This window comes from Cygnus olor, chromosome 8 (assembly GCF_009769625.2).
Source record: "Cygnus olor isolate bCygOlo1 chromosome 8, bCygOlo1.pri.v2, whole genome shotgun sequence".
NCBI classification, from domain to species: domain Eukaryota; kingdom Metazoa; phylum Chordata; class Aves; order Anseriformes; family Anatidae; genus Cygnus; species Cygnus olor.
In genome coordinates this window covers 206,842-216,205 of record NC_049176.1, presented here as the reverse complement: position 1 = coordinate 216,205, position 9,364 = coordinate 206,842, and the positions used below count along the sequence as shown (strand labels likewise).

Here is a 9,364-nt window from a genome sequence, read left to right as displayed (position 1 = left end):
AATGCATTCAGACAATTGCTGCATATTTGCACTATAAACTAAAACAAATAAAATAATTCCCTGTATTTCTACATGTATGGAATATTTCCTTCCCTGTTTGAATTATGGCCAATCTCTATTTATACAGTGTTGGAAGGCAATACTTCCAGATATATCAACTTCAAATAGCTCCGCATGTAAGTATCATATCACAAAAATACGCATAAATATGTCTGTGTTCATACATCGTGGTTTTGTTTTTGTTTTTGTTTTATAACATGCAGCATTTCCAAAGCACTTGAATTTAATAGGAAATCCACAGCTTAAAATATAAAATTTAAAAAGAAATGACAGGACAGGTAATTTGGATATGGACCAATCTTAGGGTAGCAAAAGCAACATGTCATTAACACGAGACCTTAATTACACACAGTATCTTTGACTGCAGCAATTACTCTAACTGGGCATGAATAGTCAGATCAGCAAGACTGCCAAAGAAATGTCTGTACAAGTGGACCAGCTGTAGGGCACGAGTTCTGCATGTATTGCGGCTGCAGAGCTTTGTCCTCCCGTTATTTCGGGGGAAAAAATAACTGAAACATTTTTGTTGCTAGAAGTCTGCAAGAGCAGGTGCTGTGGTAGGAGTGATTTTACTCACTTAAAAAAAAAACTGCTCCTAATAAACACATGACTCCATAGCAGGGTGCTGAGAGGGGCTCATATCCTGCTCTGGAGCTGAGCAGAGCCCCATCCAGTTAATACAGTCCCTGTTCCTACCAGAGACAATAGCACTTGCTCCACTTGCTCCACTGTAGCACTTGCTATCCAAGCTAGGAGAGGATGCAGAAAGTGAATTTATTAACCTGTGGGGGCGGAAAACAAGCAATAGAAACAATAAAAAGACCATGTGTTAAACTATGTGCATATCTTGATGGTTCCAGATTTAGCCATATGTGCTAAATTAGACCATTAAACATTGCAAAACAAATGGAGTATTGAATAGCTACCACAGCCGTGTAATTTATACTATGTTACACAGCGTAGAATAAGTTTCTCATAGTAAATAGCATCTCATTGGATGACTAGTCTCTAACAGTATTTTCACATAATTAAAGTGGACATGGTTTAGAAAAATGAAAAGGCTAGAATATAAGGCATAGCTGCAAGTAATATTAAATGGCATTATCAATAACGGAAATCCCAGGGTTTGCATATTAATTGTAAGAAGGTGCTAATTTGAGTGTTTTAAGCTTTCATTCACAAGCTTGTTTACATGCTTTGTTCCAGCTGGACCTGTTTGGAGGTTTGTCAAAAACCTAACAAGCAGAAAAAGATTGCGTTTGAAAATACACATACATGTTTAATTAAGCCAGGGCCACCGAACATTCCTCAATATATTTAGCTGTTGAGATTTAAGCACCACCAGAGCATCAGGCATTATCACCTTTTGAAGTACTGCAGAATCTTTAATATTTAAAGCACAAAGCAGACTTTAATATAAAATTCTAGCAGACCACAGAAGATTAAAGATGCATTATAAATGTGACAGTTTGTAAATGGAACACCAGTATTAAAGGGAACCCCCTGATATTTTATAGCGTATTTTCAGGTGTATACTAAATTATAAACACAATTAAATAGCAGTAATTATTCTCTGGGAGGGGAATGGCTATTTAACTATTCCAGAAAATAGTGATTAACTATAATGTAGGGAAGTGGTAGTATGTGTTTTACCACACTGTTCTTGCTGCCAAACTTCACACTGAAGTAGAGTCTTCAGCTAATTTAAAACCACCCTAGGGCCCTACATCCATGGGCACAATGTCTTCTCTTCTCTGAGGCAGGGAGTAGGGAGGGTTGCTCACTTGGTTTCCAAACCTCTTGGCTTTTCCTTAAACTATACAGCTGTTCTCCATTACTGTATATGCCTGCTGCTGTAAAGTGTAAGGGAGGGAGGGGAGCAGGGAGACTGCAGAGGAATTAAACTTGTACATCCTGAAAAATTTTAATCCTGACTTAAGATGGACCAACACCGGCTCTTCACAATCATGCATGGAATTTTGAAAGGCAGGGAGCTAACCTTACTGTACACCAAATTAATTTTGCAGTCATGTGCCTCCAGATCAACAGGACTCATATTTAATAGGTTGCACTAGTCCTCTAATTCAGTAAATAAATCCCATAGGACCATAATTGCCCCATTTCTTTTACTCAGCTTTGTTTTTCCAGAGGGATAAATACCCATGGGGATGACAGCTAGCATTACATGAGAGGAAGAACTCTCAAGAACAAGATTTGGAGCAGACCGTCTTCTTGCTGCCTCTTTTGGGGAGTTGAGACAGGCTTCCTACAAACAGATCTGAGCTCCCCAGGAGAGTGCAGGCTGATAGCAGCTCAGTGCAAGGGGCAGAGCAGGGAGCTGCTTCCTCCGTGGCAGCCAGGACTGTAGCACAGGCCTGCTGGAGGGAGGGCTGCTTGAGGCGTGCATCTCTCAGGACTGAGACTGGGATGACATATTTCTGTCCTTGTCCTTCTGCATTGCCCCTGGATCCACTTCCCTTTAATGGGCTCCCTACTGATGGAGGCTGCCCTTTTTATTTTCATCTGTCACTCCACAGAATTTGCTGGGATTTTGTTTTATAAGATCCTCAGACTAGGATTATTAATACTTAGGAACTTGCATCTTTGAAGAGGAGCTGTCATTTTGAAGGCTATCTGCCTCCAGACACACCCTTGCTGTGCAGCCAGTCCTGAGCATTGTACCTTCTGGGAAGCTCCACGCGTATTGAGACATGGGCTCAGGACTAGTGAGGGGGATGTTTGCAAAAGCCTTGGTTCCTGGATCACATTTCTTGGATCAGAGCATCTCTTACTCACCCTTTTCCAAATGGGGATTCTGCCTTTTCCAGGCCGCAGCGTTAAGGCAAGGAGGGCTCATGCCAATATCGTTTAAATTCTGTTGGCAAAATAAGCAGTTCTGATGGCAGCAACGACACTTATAAGGGGCACAATCTGTAGAATCTGAGGAGAAGAAATCTGAAACAGGATTTTAAAAGCACAGAAATCAAACAATTTAGCATGAGTATTCAGGTCTTTGGTGCTGGGCCATACAACTCTAAGGTCTCAGTGCTTGCACAGCTACAATAGCTCTTGAATCTTCTCCCGAGTGTCAGGCATACCACTGCATTAAAGGCCTTCCTAATATGCATTCCAGTACAAAAGCTTTGCATATTATTTTCACTTTTATTATAAAATATATATATAGCCAATGTTATTCAACAGAGTGCTTTAAAACAGAATTTTCAAATAAAAAACATAAAGAGATCTTAGTTATATTATTCATTGCAGAAATAAAAAATAAATTATACATAGTCTCCTAACAGAGATTAAAATGGATAAATAATGGAAAGATTACAATAACTGTATTTCTCAGGGTCTAGTTTATATTGTTAACCTATGTACTGTACACTAGACGTGATTAGGCACACTGCCCATATTAAATATGCAGTGCATCTGCTATTCATAAAAGCAATACCAAGGCCATGCTTTCCCCGAGACTTTGAAGGAGCTGGATCACGCACATTGCATGTGTTGGCACAGGCACCCCAGAGCATGCCTTGTGTCTACCTGTGATTTTTCGTGTGCAAAAGTGTCAAAGGCATATAGAAAAAGAATTGATGTGCTAGAGAAATGGGGCAGTTGTTAATGTTATGTTTCATTGTTAGTGGTGCAATTTTTGCTTTTACTAAATGACTTCTTTTTCCAATATACCATACACTGTAACAACACCCTCCCTTCGCTGCAGGTCACAGGGCGTTTGGAAACAGGAATAATTCTACCTGATTTCCAAAGATTTTCACTAATTATAAAAGAAAAAAATATTTTATTTGGGACTAAATCCAAGACGTTATAAACTCAGTAAAAATTAAAAAATAATAATAATAATAAAAAAAAATACCACCACAGGGCAAATAGCCTACCGACAACAGCCATCAGCTCTGCAGGCACACTGTCCACCATGGATGCTCAGGGTCCTGGCTTAAGTCTCTTCACTGGCAAGTCTGGGGTCTTTCACTTCAGCCCAGGAACTGCAGCCTGGGGAAAACACACAACAGCATCTTCACTCAAACCTGCTACATTCATTCAAAAGAAAATCTGGCTTCAGCAAATGGGCTAAGGAAATTTGGTTTAGTTGAAAGCACACACAACTTCTCCTTATGTCCACCTTGCCTCCTGATGCCTGCTGTGCTGGGGCTGAGCTGGTGGAGGGCAGCCCTGTGCCCTTAGCCAGGGCAAGCCCCTTGGCTGGACCAGCCAAGAGCAGTCCTCCTCAGCCTCAGACCCTCAAAACATCCCTGTATTCCCAGGGTGACTTTGCCTATCTGAGCAGTCAGCCCTTTTATTTTGGCCCTGCACTACTTCACAAATGGTTTTGATACTGTTGAACAAACCAGCACCGCAGTAGATGTTACTGGGTGTGCTCATGGGGAAAAGGCTTCTCTAGCGAACATTTCAGTCTTTAATGATTGGAATTCTGATATTATTTGTTTGTTAAACCAGTATTTAAGTGGCTAGATAGTGTTTTGTAATCTCCAGTGCCAGGGCCTGAATCTGTTGATATCATAAGTGTCATCATCATTCAGCAGCGTAGCAGCTGTCACCAGGCAGTTCAGAAAGGCTTATTTAATTGATATTTTCCATTTCAAATACAATTTGCAGTCGGCTTGTGGTGAGAAATGCATCTCACCATGCAAATTTTCATGATGCTGAAGCACAAAAAAAGGGTGCTGCATTTCTTTCAAAAAGCTTGAAATGTAGTCTAGAAAGCAGACTATTATATTCTTTATGTGAAAGTTGCATTCATTTAAATAAACTAAATCATACTAAATACCACATTATTTATTTCTGTATGTAAGACAATATATGTGCAAAATGCAGAAAGTAGCATATTATTTTTGGAAATGGGGAAAGAACCCCCTATTTGCTATAGGGTTTAAATTAGTGCAATGCAAGCCTGAGACAGGAATCTAATTCAGGTTAGATGGCTTCAGAATTATCCAAGCCTTTCTAAGGAGATTTTTTTACTAAAATAGCACAAATCTCACAAGAACAACTGACCTCACTCTTTCACCATTGAAGGTAAAGGATTTTAGCAAATACAACTCATAGGACTTTTTCCGTGAAGTTTAGTTAAGGGTTGGCAAAACCATTTGACCATCTGATCTGACATCTGGATAACAGACCACTGCATCTTACCCTGCTGCCCTACCCCAAGCCTAATAATTTGTGTTTGGCTAAGCCGTAACACTTCTTTTCTTTCCTGTAAGAGACCTTTTCTCTGAACTGCACCTTTATGTTTCTAAAGACTATGCCTGCCTGCAGGGGCAAGTGCCATGTTGCAAGACAGAGCTTTGAACAGACACACATAGACACATGCTCATAGCATTCAGCTGTGTAGATGAGACTTTATCTTGGTTTGCTCCTCCTTTTAATCCATAATAAAGAAAAAAGCCTTTCAGATTTTAAAATATGTAGCTAACTTCTATGCTGGAGAAGCCATTACAGCCAGAGTTGAACCATGTCAGTGTTATTTCTCACAAGAACAGCTCACGGAGGTTAGACTTCCAGCTGAGCACAGTCTCCTCAGCCACTCTTATAAAAATCCAGGGTGAAAAGCTGGTGCTGACAAAATGCAAGTTTTGTGACATACAGACTCTTGTGCCACACCAGTTACTGCAGCCTCCAAATGCTACCCCCGCCCTCGCTGCAGCCGAAAATTTTTCCCCAGTGTTCCTGTCATTGCTTTCCCCAAGGCAGAAGTTAAATACAGGAATGGTGTATCTCTCTCTTTTCACTTTTTTCCTTGCCGCTGTCAGCCTGAACTGGACTGGCTCGGGATGCAGTCCTAGCCTGACTCAAACTCACCCAGATAGTGAGCAGCCCACCAAGAGCTTTGGCACAGGACGGGAACGCACTCCCTGGGGAAGTCACTAGGAGCTTGCATCCTTGGGCCTGGCTGTGAACCCACCTTTGCTTTAAACCTTCCTTTTTCAAGAGCAGATTTAAGCTAAGACCTTCGATTCGAAACTCCTTTGTCATCTTTTCACGTGTCTCACCCAGATCTGCTCTGTCCAGCTTTTCCCATCCCTGGTTTAGCAGACAATGTGGTGGCTGAAGTCCTTTTTAATTCAAACATTGCTGAATGTTCTTCTAGAGACACGACAGAGCACTCCCGGCCCCCTCCCCCTCCGTGTATCTTGGGTGAGCACATACTTAGATCCCCCAAGCACAGTGATAATTTCTCCTTACCAGCAGAGCCAGTCATTATTTATTATATCACTCTCTCACTTCTTCAGTCTCTCCTAGTGGGAACATTGCAGTGGCTGCTGGCTAGAAAATTAGCCAAGGGAACTTCTTCTGTTGGTCTCTTTCCTCATTATACTAGTAAAAAAAATTTAACTGTGACATTCTCGCTCTCTCTGTATATATATATCAACACAGGTTGGAAGCACCCTGTAGGGGCTAATAGTGAGTAATTTAACTGTGGCTCTCTCACACATTTTACCCTCATTCTTTCTCCGGAGTAGCAGCCGAAGAACAGTGTGTTCATGTATTGTTGCTCCATATTACAGGCAGAGCTTGCAAGTTTATGTCTAATCTCACTCTTTCCACTAGGTTGTTTTTCTTTCATGTGGATGTGATGTAATTTCTTCCAGTGTCAAGGGGCTGTCATAAATTACAGAGATATTTGGGTAATCCGTAAAGAAAAGTTTGGCTTTTTTCCCCCTTATAAAGTAGCTTTTTAAAAAACAAACAAACAGAACAACAACTAACAAACAAACAAAAAACACAATAAAACCCCAAACAAACAGGGGAACCTCTCACTGGAAGGAAGTTTTGTGTATGCATGTACGCTGTCAGTGATATGCTGCTAAAGACCATTATTTTCATAAGCATCCAGAGAGGTAATTCTCTTAATTTAGGAACAGACCCATCTATAGACTATCTCCTTCTATGGAGATATCACTGAGGACAGAATTGATGTTGTTAGCTGCTCAGACAGGAGCTATATGAAGCACAAAGTAGAGGAACATTTTTCCTGTCACGCTGCACAGCTTAGGCCAGCCACCTGACTGGGTTTCATTTCAAGAAAATTAGTAGAAGGAGGGTCTGTGCTCAGCTGTTCAAAAGAGCTCTTTGCACGATCAGGTCACTATTTTAATGCATTAGAATGTCTGTGTCAAGTGCAGATGTGCTGTTCCAAAGGGAGAACATCCACACTTTGTCTGGTGGATAAAGAAAAAGGACCGAATAATTTTCTGAAATAATGATGTATTTGGGAATGGTCATAACAAATTGTATGACTGTCCATGGAATCCTTTCTAAAAACAAACACAAAGGGGAGATGTAAACGATAACATCACAAATGCTCAAATTTCTTGAAAACTTTGGATTTTTATATTCCTTATCCAAATCCATCACATATAAATACACATCCTGCTATGAATACAGACATAGTATAATTTTGTGACTTATAGTAAAGGTTATGAAAAGACAAATCTTAAATATTTTGTAGAAAGAGCAAAATTTGAGGTTAAAGGTGAAAACGGATAAAAAAAATCATTTTTCTTTTCATCTCAACAAGACTTTCGGCAGTGACACACCACCAGCTACAGCTTTGCAACTCTTCGTCTATACCAGGTGCTTTCTAATTTTTTTATTTCCTAAGTCATTCCACTGCTCTTGATGAGAGCTATTCTATACAGGAAGCAGCCGCTGCACTGGGAGGATGTGGCCAGCGACTCTGTGTGTCCCCAGAAGGCACCAGGGGCACCTCCTCTCCTTCAGTCTTCTCCTTCCCTGTCCCCCATGCTTGTCCTGTGTGTTTAGCTGGCTCGTGTGCTGCAGCGGTGTATAATTGGCTGGGTAACTCCATGTACCAAGCAATGCAGATGTCAGATGCTGGCTCTTGCCCAAAGGGAAGGAGGATGAGGACAGTAAACAAAGACCTCGGTGTCCTCCATTTTGGAGTGCCTGCTGTAAGTTTTACCCTCTTCACTTTGAATTATAGTGGCAGTGCTTTGAGCAACTACAAATGAAGTACTCCAGCAACATCACACTCTTGTTCCACCACCACTCTGATGACCACCAGTGTAATTCAAAGAGAAAGAGTAAAAACTCACCTCTAGGTATAAAAAAAAAGAGAGTTTATTCCCTGCCAGAAGAAACAATATGACCAGAATTATGGCAGTTTCTACCCTGAACTGTAAAACTAATGCTTTCTGTTAGACAGTGAATAAAACTGTCCTTTTTCAGGAAAACCATCTTTCACACTTATAAAACTATCTTTCCACTAGATGCTGAACACACTGGTTTATTATGTCTAGATTTTTTTTTTTTAATCATGGAAAAGGTAACAGAGGAAAAAAAGTAGTGTATATTTGGCTGTTTATGTAGAAGAAGGGAAGGAGAAGAATCTTTGCATTGCTGCTAATTAGCAGTAAGCACACAGATAACACAGTGATCAGTACACACATTTTGAGAGATGAACAAACATTGCACTACATCTGAATATGCAACTGTACCACTTGTGTAGTTCACGTTGCATCCAGACTTTTCCACAGGGCTCCATAGAGGACACACTGAAAACCCCTGATGGTGGGCTTGGGGGAAATGTTGGGGGTATGACTTGTTTACCCTGGAAAGGGCAATGCAGGGGCACTGCTGGCTTTTCAATGTTATTTTGGTGTTTCTTCACCCCCAGACAAATTTACCAGCTGGGCTGACTGAGGAAAAGGAATTTAAGAGCCTTGTCCAAGGTCACCCTAAGGAACAATCAAGTCAAGCCACTTACTCAAGGGCACTGAGTGCTTCAATGGTCCAACCTACCTCCTTCTTGCTTCAGGTCATCTGCACCAACCTCTGCCCCCCTCACCACACAGCCTTCCCCATGCAAGCAGCACAGTGTAAAGTTCACAGCAAAGCCAGTTAAGTGCCCTGCACCATCCATCCATCTACTGCATGAGATAAGAATAGTTCCTTAAACCTTTGTTCATGGCAGATGTTTTCCTGGTCTGATTTTTTTTTCCTAAATGTCAGTGTCTATCCACAAATTCTATCTTGATGTGACTGGATATATGAATAGGTTTACAAGAACACAGCTTGGCAAAGCTGAGCTCAAACCTGAAGCAAATAAAGAATAAGCTGGCACTTTGCAAGATACGATATAGCTTGAAATGAACACTTCCTCATCTCGAAGAGGTCATTTCATTAGGAAAATGCAACAACTCTTGGAAAACACTAGCCCCTTATCAGGCTTGGCAGAGGCTTGATTTCTGCCAGCTCATGTACATAGTCTCAACAATAACAACAATAACAACAATAA

At 40.9% G+C, this 9,364-nt stretch overlaps 1 long non-coding RNA gene across 1 annotated transcript; it reads right to left on the bottom strand.

Moving 5' to 3' along the window:
* Window positions 1–766: 766 nt before the first annotated feature.
* On the bottom strand, window positions 767–4,076 carry LOC121074156. The gene is made up of 3 exons (XR_005822178.1): window positions 3,960–4,076; window positions 2,857–3,000; window positions 767–842 (listed from the first exon to the last, which is right to left on the bottom strand). It is a non-coding gene; the product is annotated as an uncharacterized LOC121074156 (long non-coding RNA).
* Window positions 4,077–9,364: the final 5,288 nt, after the last annotated feature.